General features: G+C 41.9%; 1 protein-coding gene across 2 annotated transcripts in view; it reads right to left on the bottom strand.

Annotated features, from left to right (window-relative positions):
* LOC109908499 (prickle-like protein 2) overlaps window positions 1–21,329 on the bottom strand; it is a 108,401-nt gene extending 87,072 nt beyond the window's left edge. For both annotated transcript variants that reach the window (XM_031793910.1, XM_020507152.2), the window contains exon 1: window positions 20,884–21,329. The gene's annotated coding sequence lies outside the window, so the exon portion shown is untranslated. The remainder of the gene's footprint in view (window positions 1–20,883) is intronic.
* Between the last annotated feature and the right edge of the window lie 540 nt (window positions 21,330–21,869).

Raw genomic sequence — 21,869 nt, 5'->3', positions numbered from 1 at the left:
TTGTCTGGGCCAGCTGATTTGTAGGGGTCCAGAGTTTGCAGTTCTTTCAGAACATCAGCTATCTGGATTTGGGTGAAGGAGAAATGGGGGAGGCTTGGGAAAGTTGCTGTGGGGGGTGCAGAGCTGTTGACCGATGTAGGGGTAGCCAGGTAGCCATGACAGAACTCTGCAGGCTATCTCTGCAGTAGATTGCAACTCCAACCTCTTTGGCAGTTCTGTCTTGGCTGAAAGTGTTGTAGTTGGGGGAAGGACATTTCAGAATTTTTGCTGGCCTTCCTAAGCCAGAATTCAGACACGGCTAGGACATCAGGGTTGGCAGAGTGTGCTAAAGCAGTGAATAAATCAAACTTAGGGAGGAAGCTTCTGGTGTTAACAAGCATGAAAACAAGGCTTTTACGGTTACAGAAGTCAACAAAATATAACGCCTGGGTAATATGAGTAGCACTGGGAGCTACATGGCCTGGGTTAACCTCTACATCACCAGAGGAACAGAGGAGGAGTAGGATAAGGGTACAGTACAGGCTATACGAACTGGTCTAGTGCGTTGGGGACAAAGAATAAAAGGAGCAGATTTCTAGCCGTGGTAGAATAGATTCAGGGCATAATGTTTGGATTTGAGTACAGTGGAGATAAACCTAGGAGTTGAGTGACGATGCGATAGGTTTCATCTCTTGAGGCACCAGTTAATAAATCCTGTTCACACCACCACGTACCTCTAGGGGTACCAGCCCACCCTGCTCAACTGACACAGTGGCGCACAGAACGCTAAAATATTCTTAGAAATATTTAACCTCCACACATTAACAAGTCCAATAGCTCAAATGAAAGATAAACACCTTGTTCATCTAGCCAGCAAGTCAGATTTCTAAAATGTTTTATGGCAAAAACATAGCACATATTTATGTCAAACCACCACCAAAGATAGGCTAATTTACATAGCCATATTTGTAGAACAATAGATGCAATCACAAAAGCAGGATTAAAAGAAAAATAATTCACTAACCTTTTGAAAATCTTCATCAGATGACAGGAATAGGACATGTTATACAGTACATTTATGTTTTTTTCAATAATATGCAATTTATATCCATAAATCACTGTTTACATTGAACGTCATGTTCAAAAAATGCTATTAGAATGTCCGGAGAAATTATGATAACTCTGCCAGATAACAGAAATACACATCATAAACGTTGACTAAATATACATGTTCTACATATAGTTAGAAAGATACACTTCTTCTTAATAAAACAGCTGTGTTACATTTATTTTTAACGTTACAGAATTCGTTCACTTGTCAATAATATGAGACGGCGCTCATAGATTAGCAATATGGCTCCGCTATTTCGGAGTCCACAGAAACACATAATAACCACATAAATATTCCCTTACCTTTGCTGTTGTTCGATCAGAAGTCGTGGAAGAAGTCATACTTACCAAAAACAGCATTTGCCTTTCAAACGTGTGTCTTTGGGTTATCAAACGCGACTAATTTCGGCTGAAATGCACCCAAAATTCGATGGGTTGCGCATCAAAACTTCAAAATTACATATTATATGTCGACTAAACTGGTCAAACTAAGTTCAGAATCGAGCTAAAACATGTTATAAACACACATAAAAATCCTTAGCCCGAACAGACAAACATACATTGTTTGGTGGATCTTGGAACAAAGGGAGCGCAAGACCCGAGGCGCGCATGTATTATCGCGTGACCCGAAGGTTTCTTCCCGCCAAAGGGTGAGGGAGCGTGCGATCTTCACAATGAAGCGCCGCATTGAAAGAGGACATCGCGCTGAAGAGCTGTAGCTGTTTGGGAAGGGTGGGGGCGATGACGTCAAAGTTGGCCCAACTTTTCTGCTGACAGAAAGAGTTTGGAAGAATGGCTGCCCTGTGAGTTCTGCTTTACATAGAGACATAATTTGAACGGTTTTAGAAGCTTTAGAGTGTTTTCTATTCAATAATATTTATTATATGCATATATTAGCAATTTTTGACAGATTTTTGTCAGTTTACTATGGGCACGCATTCCTCCAAAGGGGGCAGTATTCTGCCCTAGCCTTAACAGGTTGCCAGGTGAGGTCTCCACATTTTTGTGGGGTGGGACAAAAGAGCTATCTAAGGCAGTTTGAGCAGGACTGAGGGCTCTACAGTGAAATAAAACAGGAAGAACTAGCCAAGACAGCAGTAGACAAGGCATATTGACCTAAAGAGAGGCATAAAGCAAACACAGGTGTTGATCAGGAGAGCTAAGACAACAATGGGTAAATGACGATGAATGGGCAGAGCAGGTTAGTAGGTACATACAGGACCTGAGTTTGAGGCTGGGTCCGACAGGTAAACCAAATTAGGTTCCGTGTTATTGAAACAGTCCACAAGGAATCAGCTGTGTAGCCGAGTGATCATAGGGTCAAAAGAGCAGCAATAGGTGAGTCAGGATGCTGTTCGGTAGTCACCACTACTCTGGGCGAGCAGGGGACACAGCGTTCAGAAAAGCTATCGGGCCGGGGCTAGTAGATAGTTCTTTGGTGACATCGTAACAGAATAGCCTGTTGAGACCACCCCCCTGGACAGTTACGTTGGTAGACCAGTCATGATGGATCGGCGGGGCTTCGTGTCGGCAGTAAAAGGGTCCAGGCCAATTGGCAAAATTGATATTGTAGCCCAAGAATTGGCTGAAGGACCTCTCCGGCTAGCCTAGCTCGAGGCTAGCTCCAGGCTAACTGGTGCTTGCTTCGGGACAGAGATGCTAGCCAGGAGTAGCCACTCGGAGAGCAGCTAGCTAGCTATGATGCTCTCGGTTGATATCGCTCTGTCCAGACTGGCAAGAATTGACCGGGCTGAGGCTGACTGATATCCGAGTTAACGGTGATGACCGCTAGCAGTGGCTTTCTGACTACAAGCTAGTAGCTAGTTAGCTGGCTAGCTTCTGATGGGGGTTCCGCTTTTATTGATATATTTCAATGTTAAACAAATTACTTTAATCACTAACATTACAATTAAAATGGCTGCTGTAGTTCTGGCTATTTCCAGCGATGCAAAAACTGATTTCAAGGAAAATGAGACCTGGAGCAATGTTGTAGGTTGAAATACCCCAAAGGAGACTCTTTTACCTATTTTTATCATGGAGAGAGAAATCTTGACAAAGGAGGAGGCCATAACCAACCCCATTAAGGAGGAGGAGCTCTACCACAGTCTGGCTAAAGCTGGATGTAAACTGGTGGGGAGAGTGATGAGGGTTAACTTACAAACGGCTCCAATGGATATCATTTTGTATATGTTGAGGCAGCACCCGTCATTCCTATAACATGGTCTGTAAAGATGGGCCCTCACTGGATCAAAGTATTTTATGATGGTCTGCACATAGACAGGACTGGCTGACACAATCCCACACTAGAGGAGATGGTAGAGTACAGTCCTACTACACTGGACAACATAAGGTGCACAAAGGGATCTTTTTCACACTACAGTATTTGCAGGACAACAATCCTGTCCCCATGAGTAGGGCAGACATATCACATATCTCAGCTGAAATGACTGAATGTGAGACTGAGGTTGAAGTGGATAATTCATTCGCTCCCAAGGACAAAGGCGGAGTGAATTAAACATTGGAGTTCGTACCTGGTGAGCCAGGGTCTGCAACAGTGACCTCTCATTCCAAGAAATGAAGAAGAATAAGAGGAAAAAATGCTAGAAATGAAGCTGGGAAAGTGGCTACTGAGACCAGTGACAATCATAACCCAAAAGAAAACCTTGAGGATAATAAGAGACCCTGAAGGCGGTGCAAAAGAAGTCAGCCAAACATCAATGCTGACGTTCATTCAAACTATCTGGAATCAACATACCCCCAAGCGGCCCAGGGTACCAAGCTCCCCATCAGAGTCTGGAGTTAGGTCACCTGCACAAAAAAAGGCTGATATGGAATTCTAATTCTGGAAGAATTCTGGAGTAATTCTGGGAAAAGTGGAGAAAAGTCCACTTAATTAGCCATCTAGACCGAAATCATTGATGAAGGATTGAAATAATCTATATTTGAGTAACCTATATTATCTGGTTCAGAGAAGGACATACTGTGCATGTGAGCATAACTTGTTATGGCTGCAATCCCGATATCGGGATCGATATGACAACTACCAGTGAAAATAGAGGGAGCCATATTCAAACCACAGAAATCTCATACTTACAATTCCTAAAACATACATGTGTCTTATATGATTTTAAAGCTATTCTCGTTGTTAATCCCACCAAAGTATCCGATTTCAAATAGGCTTTTCAGCGAAAGCACTACAAACGATTATGTTAGGTTTCCACTAAACCACAAAAAGCACAGCCATTTTCCAGCAAAATATAGCATTCACAAAAATCATAAATAACAATAAAATTAATCACTAACCTTGAAATATCTTCATCAGATGACACTCGTAGGACTTCATGTTACACAATACATGCATGTTTTTTTTGATAAAGTTCCAATGTATATAAAAAATCTGAGTTTACATTGGCACGTTAGATTCACTAGTTCCAAAAACATCAAGTGATTTTGCATAGCCACATCGTTTCAACAGAAATACTCATCATAAATGTAGATAATACAAGTTATACACATGGAATTATAGATACACCTCTCCTTAATGCAACCGCTGTGTCAGATTTAAAAAAAAGTTTACGGAAAAAGCAACCCATGCAATAATCTGAGATGGCGCTTAGAACAGTAGCCAAATTAGCCTCCATGTTGGAGTCAACAGAAACCAGAAAATACATGATATATGTTTCCTTACCTTTGATGAACTTCATCAGAATGCAGTCCTAGAAATCCCAGGTCCACAATAAATAAATAAATCGTTTTTTTATGTCCAATTAGCTACTTTGGTTAGCGCTTTTGGTAAACAATTCCAAAGTCACAAAGCGCGTCCACTATAACGTGACGAAATGTCCAAAAGTTCCGTAACAGTCAGTAGAAACATGTCAAACGATGTACTGAATCAATCTTTTGAATGTTGTTTACATATATCTTGAATAACATTCCAACCAGAGAATTAGAATTACTTCAGATGAGCGGTGGAACGCAAGTTCTTCCCCTGAATGCCACTCATGGCTGTGGTGACTATTTCCTGTGTCAATCGACCCCCCTACACATTAGAGTTATCAGACAAAGTTCCATTGACTGCTGACATCTAGTGGAAGGCGTAGGAAGTGAAAACTCATATCGCTGTAATTTCAATGAGACCTTGGTTGAAAATCTGCCACCCCCAGAAGGAAAAAAAACAGGAATTGGAATTTCTCAAGTTTTTGCCTGCTATATGAGTTCTGTTATACTCACAGACATAATTCAAACAGTTTTAGAAACTTCAGAGTGTTTTCTATCCAATACTTAATACTGTCCCTGCAGCTATAAAAAGATAACTTCTATCGCTAACATGGCTTTTCAAGAGAATGAGAAATCTGAATATTCGTCAGCATTATTTCTAAGACTGAACAGGTAGAATATTTATTGAACAACTCTAATCTAATCTAGTTTCTCTGAGACATAGTTGAGGAAATCTTCTCCTATTTCTGCCACTAATGTCCCTGGATATTGAATATTCAGGGGGGAGAGGGTGGATTGCTTATGTACATGAAAGAGAACTTTAAATGCAATCTCATCATTTGGAAACATGCCAATGACATTTAATGTATGTGCCTGAATGTCTTCCTATCCCCTCATATGTCTCTCACTAGTTTTGGATTATATCAACCACCAACATCTGATATCTCATTTTATGACCAGCTTTTTTACCAGGTAAGTTGAGTGAGAACAAATTCTCATTCACAGCAACAACCTGGGGAATAGTTACAGGGGAGAGGAGTGGGATGAATGAGCCAATTGTAAACTGGGGATGATTAGGTGGCCATGATGGTTTGAGGGCCAGATTGGGGATTTAGCCAGGACACCGGGGTTAAGAGAGTCAGGACACCCGTCTAGCATCCCATCCAAAAGACAGCACCCTACACAGAGCAGTGTCCCCAATCACTTCCCTGGGGAATTTGAATATTTTTTAGACCAGAGGAAAGAGTGCCTCCTACTAGCCCTCCAACACCACTTTCAGCAGCATCTGGTCTCCCATCCAGGGACCAAACAGGACCAAACCTGCTTAACTTCAGAAGCAAGCCAGCAGTGGGATGCAGGGCGGTATGCTAAATGCCATGCTTAAAGAATGTGATCATAAGAAGGAGATCATCTTCATGGGCGATTTCAATATAAACTGGGAAAATAAAACTTGCAGGAAAAAAACTCAAAGAGATCACAGATTATTTCAACTTGACTCAAAAAATACAAGGTCCAACCAGAATAACACAGTCATCCCACACTCAACTTGATCTGGTGTTTACTAACAACCGTGATCGAATTATTAAGTCCAATAACTGACTAACTGCCGTATCTGACCACAATGTTACATTGGTGGTTAGAAAGCTCACGAAAAAGAGATTTAAGAACTATATTAATGTGCAACAATATGATAAAAAAATACCGAAAAGCGAGCAGAGTATCTACGATGCAGCTATAAGTCAAACTGACTCTGATCTGTTAAGCATTGAAGAACCTAGAGTCTGGATACAGAACATTTCTGTCAGCAATTGACAAAGTGGATACCTCTTTTACTAGGAGATTTCAACATAAGCCAAGACGGAAACCTCTCTACCATGGTTCAATGAGGACCCCTGGAGGCAGTTGAGAGAACAGGATTTTTCATTGAAAAAAACACTGAAATCTGGTAAGAATGATGACAGACGTATATTTGCATCACTAAGAAATATGGTGGTTAAGAATATAATATAATATTCTTAGAGTGATCAATGAAGCAAAAGGTAATGGCAAAGTGATTTGGGAAAATCTCAACAAACTAACAGGGAGAGGAGCTGAAAAGTCTTCAATTTCATATCCACCACCTTTAACAAATTTTGTTGACTGTCAGGGAACTGGCTCAAAGATTTCAACCAACACCACAGTTCTCACTCCCATAGATAATAATAAACCAATATTCAGAATTCCTGAAATCGCAGCGTCAGCAGTGGACAGTATTATTAGCTTCTTCAGGAGCTCTAGAACAAAATATGTATTTGGTCTAGACACTGTATTCCTGAAGAGACACAAATATTCTTTGATTGCCCCTATTGTACATCTAGTTAATCTGTCCATCAAATATGGGTTCTTCCCCAATACTTGGAAGTCTGCTGCAGTGATACCTGTTTTAAAATCTGGTGACCCAACACTGGTGGAAAATAACCGACCTATAAGCATTCTTCCAGTGCTATCAAAAGTAGCTGAAAGATGGGTGGCTGATCATCTGACTGATCACCACATTCAGGGCATCTCCATACATCAAAAGCAATTTGGATTCAGAACTAACCATTCTACCGAAACAGCCAATTGCTATTTTCTGGAGTGCATTAAATCTAAACTGGACATAGGTAGTGAAGTCGGCGCAGTCTTTTTGGATCTTTTAAAGTCCTTTCATACTGTGAATCATGAGGTCCTCCTATTCAAACTATCCTCCATTAATGTGTCCACTGAAGTTATTAGTTGGATGAATTCCTATCTAACGAACAGAAGTCAAAGGGTTAGTTTGGGAGACACTCAGTTGGACTCTCTTTACTATAACAATGGGGTCCCACAAGGGTCAATATTAGGCCCCCTGCTGTTTACCATCTATACAAATGATCTCGCACTTGCTTGCCCACAAGTTATGTATGCAGACGATACAGTTCTGTATCCACACTCAAATTTTTGGTTGTTAAGATCCTGTATGGTCTTGCCCCTCCACCCCTATGCCGGCATATCATGCTCAAGGAAAGCACCTCCAGGATAACAAGGGCAGTAACTAGAGGGGATTGTGTTGTCCCTTTTCGACACAGTAAAATCAGTCAATCGGCCTTCTCTGTTAGAGCTACAATATACTGGAATGCAATGCCCATGGACTTGAGAAGCTGCACTGATTATTGTACTTTTACATTTTTTTATTGAAAACATGGCTAAAATCTATCCAAACCTGTGCACATGCATTATCTTTTGTTCCTCATATGTAAGTCGACAGTTGATGATAGTGTTGTTGTTGTCGTTAGAATTATATATTATTATTGGATGTAATGTATTTGTATTTTGTGTTGTTTTAGTGGGTATTTCTATTGTGGCTGTATAATTGTCCTTAGCTGCCCAGGGACTACGGGTGCATATTACCTTTTGGCTAACCCCGGCACATTTACATGGATGTTGCATTATTGAAATATTGATGTTGATTACTGTGCATTGTCCCCTATAAATAATTAAATAAATGGATAGCATATGATCATTGATACAATTTGCCTACATAGGCCTACAAACATTTACAATGAATAGCAAAATCACATTAATTACAAGAATGGCTTCAAATCTACATTGAGATCGAAAGGAGTAAGGTTGTTTAAATTAAAGATCCAGGCAGCCTCTCGTTTTAACAATAATTTGTTGAGGTCACCCCGTCTCCTAGGCAGGGTGACGTGTTTGATGCCGATATAATTTAAGTACGAAATCGAGTGGTTCGCTTCCAAAAACTGGGCCGCAACTGGGTACTTTGAGTTTTTTCACCTATTGGTGCTACGATGCTCAGAGATTTATGCTTTTAATTTGCGCTTAATTTTACACGCATAACTATAACCGCATTTTTACCAATTTATAAGATAAATAACTGCCTTAGTGGAGCACATGGTAACACCTTTGATTGGGATCTGTTTCCCTGTTTGGAGGTGTTTGAAGGATCTGTATTTGTAAGTGTCATTGCACTGAGCGCAGCCATCACACTTGTACTTTCCATCCGGTACAGGTGCAAATAGATGTTGTGTAGGTGTATTTTTGGGTGGTGAATCAGAGTTTACCAATTGAGAACATGGCCAAGGGAGGGTCCGAAAACACATTACCGATACTGTCATCGGATCTTAGAATATGCAAACTTTTGTGAACAATTCCCTTAATTTTTTCAGAGTACTTTGATTAAGATTTTTTCTTTTACTTTGTAAGAACACAAGCATGCTTCTTTTTGTGAGACGGTATTTGAAAGAGATCATATCTCGATTTGTTTTGGATTTTCTCAATGGCAGTATTAATCTGACCATTTTTGTACCCCCTCCCTGAATTTTATTTGCGTCTCAACCATATTTTTGTCGAAATCTGATAGATTTTTGCTAATTATTTTGATTTGACAGAATTGGTTGTAGGGAAAACTTTTTTCAGGGGAAGAGGGTGTTTGCCATTATACAGCTTGTCTGTCGAAACATTGATTATTAGGTTATTCAATTATTGCATCTGGCTCTCCTTTTCAAATTCAATTGATTGGACATGATTTGGAAAAGTACACACCTGTCTATATATGGTCCCACAGTTGACAGTGCATGTGAGAGCAAAAACCAAGCAATGAGGTCGAAGAAATTGTCCATAGAGCTCCGAGACCGGATTTTGATGAGGCACAGATCTGGGGAAGGGTAAATGGAAGAATTGGCCGCCTGGCCAAACTGAGCAAAAGGGGGAGAAGGGCCTTGGTCAGGTGATCAAGAACCTGATGATTACTCTGACAGACTTCTAGAGTTCCTCTGTGGAGTGAAAAAAGGGCAAACCTTTCAGAAGGACAACCATCTCTGCAGCACTCCAACAATCAGGCCATTGTGGTAGAGTGACCAGACAGAAGCCACTCCTCAGTAAAAGGCCCATGACAGCCCGCTTGGAGTTTGCCAAAACGCACCTAAAGACTCTCAGACCATGAGAAACAAGATTCTCTGGTCTGATTAAACCAAGATTTAACTATTTGGCCTCAATGCTATATGTCCCGTCTGGAGGAAACCAGACACCATCCCTACGGTGAAGCATGGTCATGGTAGCATCATTCTGTGGGGATGTTTTTCAGTGGCTGGGACTGGGAGATTAGTCAGGATCGAGGGAAAGAGCAAAGTACAGAGTAATCCTAGATGAAAACTTGCTCCAGAGCGCTCAGAATTTCAGACTGGGGCGAAGAGTCAGCTTCAGGACAAGTCTCTGAATGTCCTTGAGTGGCCCAGCCAGAGCCCGGACTTGAACCCGATCTAACATCTCTTGAGAGACCTGAAAATAGCTGTGCAGCAATGCTCCCCATCCAACCTGACAGGACTTGAGATGATCTGCAGAGGAGAAGGGGAGAAACTCCCCAAATGCAGGTGTGCCAAACTTGTAGCATCATACTCAAGAAGACTCGAAGCTGTAATGGCTGCCAAAGGTGCTTCAACAAAGTACTGAGTAAAGGGTCTGAATACTTATGTAAATGTCCTACATAAGTTTTTTTATTTGTAATAAATTTGCTAAAATGTCTAAAAACCTGTTTTTGCTTTGTCATGATGGGCTATTGTGTGTAGATTGATGAGGGACAACAATATTTAATCAATTTTAGAATAAGACTGTAATTTAACAAAATGTGGAAAAAGTCAAGGGGCCTGAATACTTTCAGAATGCACTGTATATGCCATCGTTTGCAAAAATAAAATAAAAACTTGTAAGAGCCAAAACGTTTATATATAATAGAAGTAAAGGTCTGCTGACACGCCATCTTGTTCTCATTAACTTACGTACAAAGTTGTTTAGCTCAGATTGACTTCGTTCATATGAATGGTGAAAACTCACTTGTTTCTCACTCTGTCAAAACACTTAAATTACACATCAAAATCTCCAGAAAACTCATCGCAGTTTAGACAAACATGTTATCGCTCAGTTTTGAAAATAAAATCATGCTTTTAAATGTTACAAACCTGAAAAAAGGATTACGTGGAGAGTTGGCTTATTCCACTGGGCTTCTCATCCAACACATGAAATAGAGGCATTTCTTGCAGCGGTTGAAGGCTTACGTGACGTGCACAGCCTGGATATTTCCAGAAACTTATTCATGCATAATTGGGTATTTACTATCCCAGATATTCCTGTATCATTCAAGTGTTCAGGGATGCATGGGTGTGCGCAGTAATCCACACACTCGCATGGGAAATTCCCACCCACACCGTGTACCTCAAATTTCACCGGAGAATAGCCGATACGATTTCACCACTTTTTTTACCCCAGTCCATAAGGTAAAGTTTGAATTTTGTGAGAGAAATTACAAGATTATGTTATAATACTTGTATTGCATCAAATGGTAGTTTTATGCAACAGAATAGAGGGCTCTTATAGCTCTATTGTGTCTGTGTGAACTGAAAGTGGTCCTCTGGGAGATGTAACACTGACAGGAGATTTACGATGTTTGTTGGGTGATAAAACCTATAGAGACTACATTCCATAGCATGAGTTAATGTTTCTGTTCTATAAGGTACCAGGGATAGATGATTCCACGGCCAGTCATTGGTCTCTACACAATGAGAACTGTTTTTACAGCAGATACGGTCTGCTGTGAATTGTAAGTATCTTTCATACAAATAACCCTGTGACCCATTCCATACATCTGTTGTTTGTCATGTAGACTGAAAAGGGTGTGTCTTTGCTATTAAAGATCTTTGTATCTTTGTATCTCGGCGCTCTTAATGAATCATCTGAGGGTGATTCGTCGACCAGCCATCATTAACGTAGAGCAGTCAATAGATTCACTTTATATGTGTGTGTTGTTTTGACCTGCTCCCTCATTAATAAGTGAATAAAGATTTAGTTTAAGCATAATTCTGACTTGTGTGATAAGTTTGTCTCTCCTCATTTGATAGTAAAGAAATTAACCACCACAATTTTCACCAGTATTTCATTCCACAGACCACACAGTTTAAACTTACTGACAACTCAGCAATATTAACATTCTTCAGACCAGACATTTAGAAAAATGTCCCAATTTATCATCAGAACAATTCATTTAAAACTAAAGGCCCAAACATATTGAGCAAATCAATCTAGATGCCAGCTGGGGATCGTTGAGAGAGAAAAGTCAATAACCAAAGCCCATTCCATAATCATTCATTTGATCAGCTAAGTGAGGAATGCATCCCTTTACATGAGTGGTGAGTATCGCGGCTAATGTCCTCCCCCTCTTCGTTTAACTTAAATAAATGTATTACCCAGTCAGGATGGATCAGTCTTTCACACTGCTTTACTCTATTTGAGGAGCGCCTCTGCCAGGGCTGGGATGTTTTGGCAGCGAGAGGGTGTGGGAAAGGTAGGGGAGAAAGGAAGGGGAGTGGGAAGTGAGGAAGGAGAGAAACCTTTATTACACCCTCATTTATCACCAGCGGGGTACCTAGGCAACAATCTCACTCACTCTCTCTCTCTCTTCCAAACACACCCTCTCATTTTCTCTTCACAAACCACCTCTTTTTTTCCTCATTCTCATCCCATCAAATCTTAAATTTTGCCTTCTACTTCCCTTGCCACCTCTGGACACAGAATGCAGTCTTTGGTGTGATACTTCCAAACAGATAAAACAAAAAGCTAGCTAGCTAGCAAGCCTTCATCCCTATCCTGCAACTCTGAGTCAAGATCACATGATTTAGTGACCAAACCCTAGAACAACCAGTTATTTTTATTTTGAAATGCAAAACAAAAACAAATATGTACAATATTTACAGAGCTCTCCTAGGATCATACATATACGTCAGCCGAGTACACGGCTGGGATGTGTACCAGAAGTCACATGGCACACTAAATAAGCTGAAGGGCATGCTTGCATGCACACTTTTCCTATAACTGAACGAATAAGCTAAAAGAGTTGTACTTGAAAGAAAGAGCAGCTGTGTTCCACCTGAGGACCACAACCGCCCACACATATCCCCTCAGGTAGAGAGGGGGGGCCAGTGTCCTCAAACCATGATTGGGTGACTGATCAGGACATACTGTAGCGCTGCACTCCAGGGCTCCGACTGAGGGTAACAGCATAGTTTTACATTGTTACATATGGATATCTGCTTTGAATGGTATTCTAATGACATGAATAGAGAAAGAATTCGGAAAGCGAGAAACATGAGTGAAGTAGGATTCAAAATAATATGCGCAGGAGCAATATCCTCTTTTTTCTATCCTTCTTCATCTTCTCTTCTATCTTCAGATATTCTTCCTATCATAGCACCACTAAGGGATTGTGAAGAAGTCACACTCAACCTATTCTCTCAAATGACTCTGCTCAGTGCTGTGACTGTAACTTGTGATGTGTCTGCAGTATTACTGTGTGAGTCTGGAGTCTGGTGCTGGTTGCCGTCACACAGCTGACTGTAATGACTGCACACTGCGGGGTGGATACCACTGCAACCTACATATTATCCCAATATTATCCCATCTTCCATTCCTTTTGTTATCGGAATAACAGAAATACAATTGATTCTATTCAATTCGTTGTTAGTTATATCTTCAGTGCAAAGAATAGCCCCAAATATACTGTACATTGGGTAGGCATTATACCGTAGCAACTACAAATGTACCAGTCAAAAGTTTGGACACACCGACTCATTCAAGGGTTTATCTTTATTTTCTAAATTGTAGAATAATAGTGAAGATATCATAACTATGAAATAACACATATGGAATCATGTAGTAACCAAAAAAGTGTTAAACAAATCAAAATATATTTTATATTTTAAATTCTTCAAAGAAGCAACCCTTTGCCTTGATGACATCTTTGCACACTCTTGGCATTCAGCTTCATGATGTAGTCACCTGGAATGCATTTCAATAAACAGGTGTGCCTTGTTAATAGTTCATTTGTGGAATTTATTTCCTTCTTAATGCATTTGAGCCAATCTGTTATGTTGTGACAAGGTAGGGGTGGTATACAGAAGATAGCCCTATTTGGTAAAAGACCAAGTCCATATTATTGCAAGAAAAGTTTCTTCGTGCATTTACAAAAACCATCAAGCGCTATGATGGACCGCCACAGAAAAGGAAGACCCAGAGTTACTTCTGCTGCAGAGGATAAGTGCATTAGAGTTACCAGCCTCCGGAGTTGCAGCCCAAATAAATGCTTCATAGAGTTCAAGTAACAGACACATCTCAACATCAACTGTTCAGAGGAGACTGCGTGAAGCAGACCTTCAGGGTCGAATTGCTGCAAAGAAACCACTACTAAAGGACACCAATAATAAGAAGAGACTTGCTTGGGCCAAGAAACATAAGCAATGGACATTAGACCAGTGGAAATATGTCCTGTAGGTCTGATGTGTCCAAATCTTTTATTTTTGGTCTCAATAGCCATGTCTTTGTGAGAAGCAGGTGTAGGTGAACTGATGATCTCCGCATGTGTGGTTCGCACCTTGAAACATTCAGCAGGAGCTGTGATGGTATGGGGGTGCTTTGCTGGTGACACTGTCAATTATTTATTTAGAATTTAAGGCACATTCAACCAGCATGGCTACCACAGCATTCTGCAACATTACGCCATCCCATCCGGTTTGCGCTTAGTGGGACTATCATTTGTTTTTCAACAGGTCAATGATGCAACACACCTCCAGGCTGTATAAGGGCTATTTGAGCCAAGAAGGAGAGTGATGGAGCGCTACCTCAGAGGACCTGGCCTCCACAATCACCCTACCTCAACCCAGTTGAGATGGTTTGGGATGAGATGGACCACAGAGTGAAGGAAAAGCAGCCAACAAGTGCTCAGCATACGTGGGAACTCCTTCAAGACTGTTGGAAAAGAATTCCAGCTGAAGCTGGCTGAGAAAATGCCAAGAGTGTGCACAGTTGTCATCAAGGCAAAGGGTGGCGACTTTGAAGAATCTCCATTTTAAAATAGATTTTGGTTTGTTTAACACTTTTTTGGTTACTACATGATTAGTGTTGATTTCTTGTTGATTTCTTCTACTATTATTCTACAATGTAGAAAATAGTACAAATAAATAAAAACCCTTGAATACGTAGGTGTGTCCAAACTTTAGACTGTGTCACGTTTATTTCCACTCCCCCTCTCTGGCGCTCGACGTCGACAGTTTTCTCATCATTACTCCTGCCACCATCGTTACACGCACCTGCATCTCAAGACACTCACCTGGATTCCATCACCTTCCTGATTACCTCCCCTTTATCTGTCTCTCCCGTTGGTTCTTTCCTCAGGCGTTATAGACTCTGTTTCTTTTTCATGTTGTGCTATGTTCTATTTATTATTACATTTGCACTCCCTGGACTTGCTTCCCGACTCCCAGTGTAAACATTACAGAATAATGCCTCACCAAGGGGAAGCAACAGCCAATATGTACATTTCATGATTTTTTTTACTGGTGACGTCGGGTGCAAGTGCCGCTGCCGAAGCAACCGGGAGTGCCTCAGCTGGCTCGTCAGGCTTCCATGCCTCAGCTGGCTCGACAGGTTCTCAATCCTTGGTTGGCTCGGCAGGCTCCCCATGCCCTCAGCCAGCTCGTCGGGCTCCCGCGCCTCAGCCGGCTCTACAGGTTCCCGCACCCCAGAAAAAGCGACCGGCCCACTCCTGGTCCTCGGGATTTAAAAAAAAAATTGACTTTAAATGTGATAACTTCAAATTTTACCTGTGTATTTTTGGTAAGGGGAATCATTCTGAATTGAATTGCGCTGCTCTTTCGATTGCTCCATATATTGTCTCAAACTATCATCATAGAAGTTGTTGCTGCTAACGTCAAATTGAGGGGTGTTGAACAAAACAAATGAATCAGCAATTGGATCGTCTTTAACCAATCAGAGTATCAAGGCCAATTACAAGATTCATGATTTATGTAGGCTGGCTCTGGCACAACCTATTGGTTGCTAGGACCAATCAGAATAGTTAGAATGAGTTTGCGTTCTATTAGACGTCGGGGAGGAAAACAAATCCAGACTCATCGTGGAGAAGAAATGCTAGTGAGTGTGGCATTTGGCCTGAGAAATGTGGATGGACAGTCAGGCTACATGTTCTTACCCATGTTATGTAAAGTGGGCCACTGAATGAATAGAAAGACTCCAGTCTACACAGAGTATATTTCTAATAATATTGCTGGACAGATATAAAAGGAAATCACACATTGGGGGATCAATGACGTAATACCTCACAGCAGGCAGGGATCCAAAATATATTTTCCAAGGAGGAAAATAACTTAGATGGGTGTGGATCTCCCACAGTATCTCCTGCCTTAGTGTACATTTCCATCCTAATTTAATCAGACACTCTCTAAAGGCAATCTCATGGGGTCCTGTATGACGCTGACCGTGTTGCGGTTCAGTGACAGTGACAGCACTCAGTGAGCAGATGTTTCCATGGGGCCACAAACTCATTCCAGATCGTTTCATGACGTTCGTTTAAGAAGGGTTTATATTGACCTAAAGCCATAGGGATGAGTCACTGTCAGCACTAGCAGCAGTGTGACCATGTGATTCATCATTATAAAAAGATGAATACCCACACTCACATAGATATTACTTTGGGAGTTCTGTATGCAGACAGTGTGTTGGCATCTTTCTTATTTAATGTATTGTGCACCTGCAAATGTTTGACGGATGTTCATGTTTTGAATTATGATGAATCAGTATCACAACACACTTCTTGCTCAAACCATCTGGAGAACCTACGAATGTATATATGGAAAAAACAGAGTGTGTGTATGTGACTTAACTCTGACAGTGTTATTTAGCATGTGTGTGGTCCAGACCTGGGTTTACAGTACTTTTGTTTGCAATAATGGTGTTTGAACATAATTTTTTAATGACTGCATCATCTCTGTAGCCCACACATAAAATTATCTGTAAGTTCCCTTAGTCGAGTAGTGCATTTCAATCACAGATTCAACCACAAAGACCAGGGAGGATTTCCAATTCCTCGAAAAGGGTACCTAATTGTAAGATGTATAAAAAAAGTTGAAATTGAATATCCCTTTAAGCATGGTGAAGTTATTAATTACACTTTGGATGGTATACTCTTATCAACACACCCAGTCACTTCAAAGATACAGGCGTCCTTCCTAACTCAGTTACTGGAGAGGAAGCAAACTGCTGAGGGATTTCACCATGAGGCCAATGATGACTTTAAAACAGTCACAGAGTTTAATGGCTGTGATAGGAGAAAACTGAGGATGGATCAGCAACATTGTAGTTACTCCACAATACTAACCTAATTGACATAGTAAAAAGAAGGAAGCCCGTACAGAATAAAAATGTTACAAAACATGCATCCTGTTTGCAACAAGGCTCTAAAGTAATACTGCAAAAAATATGGCAAAGCAATTAACTGACTTTTTGTCATGAGTACAAAGTGTTATGCTTTGGACAAATCCAAATGCATCATGTTATGGGTGTGATTGTAATTGTTAAGGACTGGGGAGTTTTTCAGGATAAAACATTTACAGAATGGAGCTAAGCACAGGCTAAATACTAGAGGAAAACCTGTTTCAGTCTGCTTTCCACCAGACACTGGGAGATTAATTCACCTTTCAGCTGGACAATAACCTAAAACAGGCCAAATCTACACTGGAGTGGCCGAGTTACTGTTTTGACTTAAATATACTTGAAAATATTTTGCAGACCTGAAAATGGTTGTCTAGCAATGATCAACAACCAATTTGACAGAGCTTGAAGAATTTTGAAAAAATTATTGGAAAATGTTGAGCAATCCAGGTGTGGAAACCTCTTAGAGATGTACCCATTACACCATGTACACATTAGCATGGCATAGCTTCTCACATAGCTTCACAACATCTGCATTATGGTCTCTGTGATAACTTGATCCACATCTCCCGAGTGGCGCAGGGGTCTAAGGCACTGCCCCTCAGTGCTAGGGGGGTCACTTAATGACCCTGGTTTGATTCCAGGCTGTATCATAAGCGACCGTGTTTGGGAGTCCCATAGGGTGGCGCACAATTGGCCCAGCGCGTCTGGGTTTGGCCAAGGTAGGCCATCATTGTAAATAAGAATTTGTTCTGATCTGACTTGCCTAGTTAATAAAGGCTAAATAAGTTTAAAATATCATTCACACTGAGGATCCTATCGAACGCAGGAGAGAAAGATTGAGCAACATTCATTATTAACTGGCTCAGTAATGCCACATTACATTATTAATGACCTCCACACACACACAGCGTATCCTTTGTATGTGTGTTTAAGCATAAACAAGCCTGTAACCCTCCAGCTCCAATGTTAAATTAGCCACATCACCATACCAGTCATGCCCTGGTCATCCAAGGCACACAGTGAACACACAGATTCAGTAACCAACAGTGACCCCATGCAGGAAATGAATCCACAACCTTGGTGTTGCCAGCACCAATCACTAACCTACGGAACCATCTGATCCTCGGGCAACTCAGATTCACACAGGCAATACAGATAACTAGAGCACAGTGCTGCATGAGGCAGAGCATTCAGGATCTCTGTTTCTTTTCCCACCCACCACCCTTCCAGAATCGTCTGTTTCTGTGGCGACAGAGCTGGCGGGAGAAGAGGGGGGGGGTTGGTTCTGTAAAAGTGGAGAGACAGCACTTCAGTCTCACAGTTGGAGAGAGATGGAGAGATGGAGGGACGGAGGGAGGAGGGGTAAAGGGATGTGAAAGGGTCAGTAGGGAGCTTACGCATCTCTATATATATCTATGTATATCACATAGACTGACTGACTGACTGACTGACAACATTGGAAGAGACTGAGGCAGCAGTAGAATCCATAAGTGTTAGAAAACCAACATGGAGAATATTCTCACCATAACAACTTAGAAATCAATACGTTGTCATGGATTCCCAACGTATTATCCAGACCTCTGCCATATGAAGCTGCAGTTGTCCAGGAAGGCATGCTTTGAGGCTGCAGTTGTCCAGGAAGGCATGCTTTGAGGCTGCAGTTGTCCAGGAAGGCATGCTTTGAGGCTGCAGTTGTCCAGGAAGGCATGCTTTGAAGCTGCAGTTGTCCAGGAAGGCATGCTTTGAGGCTGCAGTTGTCCAGGAAGGCATGCTTTGAAGCTGCAGTTGTCCAGGAAGGCATGCTTTGCGGCTGCAGTTGTCCAGGAAGGCATGCTTTGAAGCTGCAGTTGTCCAGGAAGGCATGCTTTGAGGCTGCAGTTGTCCGGGAAGGCATGCTTTGAAGCTGTCCAGGAAGGCATGACTTTGAAACTGCAGTTGTCCAGGAAGGCATGCTTTGAAACTGCAGTTGTCCAAGAAGTCATGCTTTGAAACTGCAGTTGTCCTTGTTCTATACACCATTTCTGTCCAACAGTCTTTTCCTCTGTTATTTTACAGTAACTGACAAAGGAAATAGAAATGGCCTCTGTGTTTACACACTAACATGGAGGTATTTTAAACTGACTAGATTATCTATTATATATTGAAAAACAATCAGAGCCTGTCAATAGCAATAGACACTACCTAACAGAAAAAGCTGCAGCAGGACCCCCCCCCCCCCCCCCAGAAGCATCTACAAGTGGTTAGTACTAAAACAGTAGAGATCATTGTTACTGAACGCTTTCCCCATGCTGGCTTGGAATGCCATTTTTATAGCTTAGATAACACTCTGGAGCTGCCAATAGGAAAAGGAGGCAGTTATCAACTCTGTCACGGGCAATAAGATTACTGTAGTGTAGCTCTCCCTGCTCTACCCCTGCCCAAAGAGCTCAGTCCGTAGGGATGGATCAGTCTTCATAAAGTACAGAGGAGACAATATGCCCACAGTCACACTGAGAACCAGGGGGGCAGCTATACAGATACTGAGTTATAAAAACAGATGATAGGCTGGCTGGACAGCTGTAAAATACAGTAGCCTAATCAGAGCAGCTGAAAATACACTGGCATTTTCATGTTTCATGGCTCCCGAGCTAAGACAGAAAACAGTAATGCTGCTGCTGTGTTCCTCCACCCACTCTCCCTCTCGCTCTTTCTCACTACCTCTTTCTTTCTCTCTCACTGGAACGCACAGGCACAAGCACACAGACATGTGCGTTCGCATGCACACACACGCACACAGCTGAAAATACACTGGCATTTTCATGTTTCATGGCTCCCGAGCTAAGACAGAAAACAGTAATGCTGCTGCTGTGTTCCTCCACCCACTCTCCCTCTCGCTTGCCCTCTCACAGACACACAGACACGTGCGTTCGCACACACACGCGCACACACAAACACACAGACACGTGCGTTCGCACACACACACGCGCGCACACACAAACACACAGACACTTGCGTTCGCACACACACACACGCGCACACACAAACACACACACACACAAATCCAGGTTGTAAAGGGGAAACAGCTCGCTACATAACAAACCTGTCTCAAATCCCAGCAGTCTTTTTCACTTGCCAGTCAAAAAGTTAATAGGATACACACAGACGCACACAAAAAAGCCGCTGACACACACACACACTTACACACTTACACACTTACACTACACACACACTTGCACACACACACACACACACACACACACACACACACACACACACACACACACACACACACACACACACACACACACACACACACACACACACACACACACACACACACACACACACACACACACAGTCTGTGCCAGTTCATAACACACCTAAAAAATGCTATGGAAGCTCATAACACTTCACACATATTCTTTTGGTAATATCATCTGTCTTATTATAAACCCATCAGTGTTACATCTTTCTGTGTCATCTAACACACCAAGCAAACAATGCATCACATTCTCTCACCCAAGACTAATGAAAACAACCAAAACAGATCAATAGGGACCCAAATATCAATACCAGAGATTGATTATTCAAGTTAACGAGATATTAAGCTGTGAACCAAAACACGCCAAGTATTTCCCTCTCTTTCTTTAATTCTCTCTCAATTCAATGGATATGTTTTTTTGACATAACTATAAAACAATTATTCAAAAGACAGTTCATTACTGCATATTCAAATCTCACTCTTTCTCGCTCTCTGTTTCTCTCACTCTCTCTTCTAAATGACAACAGAAAAGCAGACAAACTCACCTCTGTTGCTGTCGCCGTAGAGAGGTGGTGGACAGGGGGAACTCTCTCTTCTGACTCACGTCAGTAGAGTCATGGCAGTGGTGTGACAGAAGTACTGTACTGTTCACAACTCACTGCTCTGTCTATCTGTAGTTAACTGAGAAAAACACCAGCTCAGCCTCTGGCTCTGGCTGAAATGAAGCAGCAGCAGCAGGAGCAGCAGCAGACAGAGGAGAGGCAAGAATGGAGGCTGAAAGCTCTCTCTCCCTCACTCTGTTATTCTACCTCTCTCTTTCATTTCCCTCCAGGCTCTGTGTCTCTCATCAAGGCTGCTCAGAGGCAAAGGTAGCAAGGGAGCACCACAACAGACCAGTACCTTCAAGTTGGGTTGGCATCCTCTACATAAATGGCATGTGTGTGTGTAATGAGAATTCTTTGAGCACAACTGAGAGCTAGGCAAGCAGGCTCTCACTGAGAGAGACAGAGAGAGAGAGATAGAGAGAGAGAGCTACTCCCACCTCTTCTCCCCTTCCTCTCACCCCTTCTCCTCCCCAGCCTGGTGAAGAGTGAATCATCAGCTCTGAGCCAATCACAATGCCGCGGACTGGCTATAATTAAAATTACAAGAGCATTTACCAGGGCTCCAACACTGCTATCCCTAGGAGAGGGGGATGAAGGAGGGAGGGAGAGGGGGATGAAAGAACGAGTGAGAAAGGGAATGTCTGGGAACACGTTTACATACTAAGATTGTATACTATACATTCTGGATGGGGAGGTAGTGGAATATGGTGAGGTGTCAGTGAATGACAGCTGCATTCACTTTTGAAAATGTGTGACAGTAGTGTGTTATTAAGGCAAGGTTGTCTCCTCTGATGCATAATTATATCTGGCACAGAAAGTAAAGGGGAATGCAGGGTCCACTGGTGGAGTTTCTATTCGCTCAACATTAACCTGTTTTGTCCTGCTGGGTTATGCCTGATTTCATAGGGGGAATATAGAAACCTGCA

Source organism: Oncorhynchus kisutch, linkage group LG17, assembly GCF_002021735.2.
Source record: "Oncorhynchus kisutch isolate 150728-3 linkage group LG17, Okis_V2, whole genome shotgun sequence".
Classification (NCBI taxonomy): Eukaryota; Metazoa; Chordata; class Actinopteri; order Salmoniformes; family Salmonidae; genus Oncorhynchus; species Oncorhynchus kisutch.
This window is presented reverse-complemented; position numbering and strand designations above follow the sequence as displayed.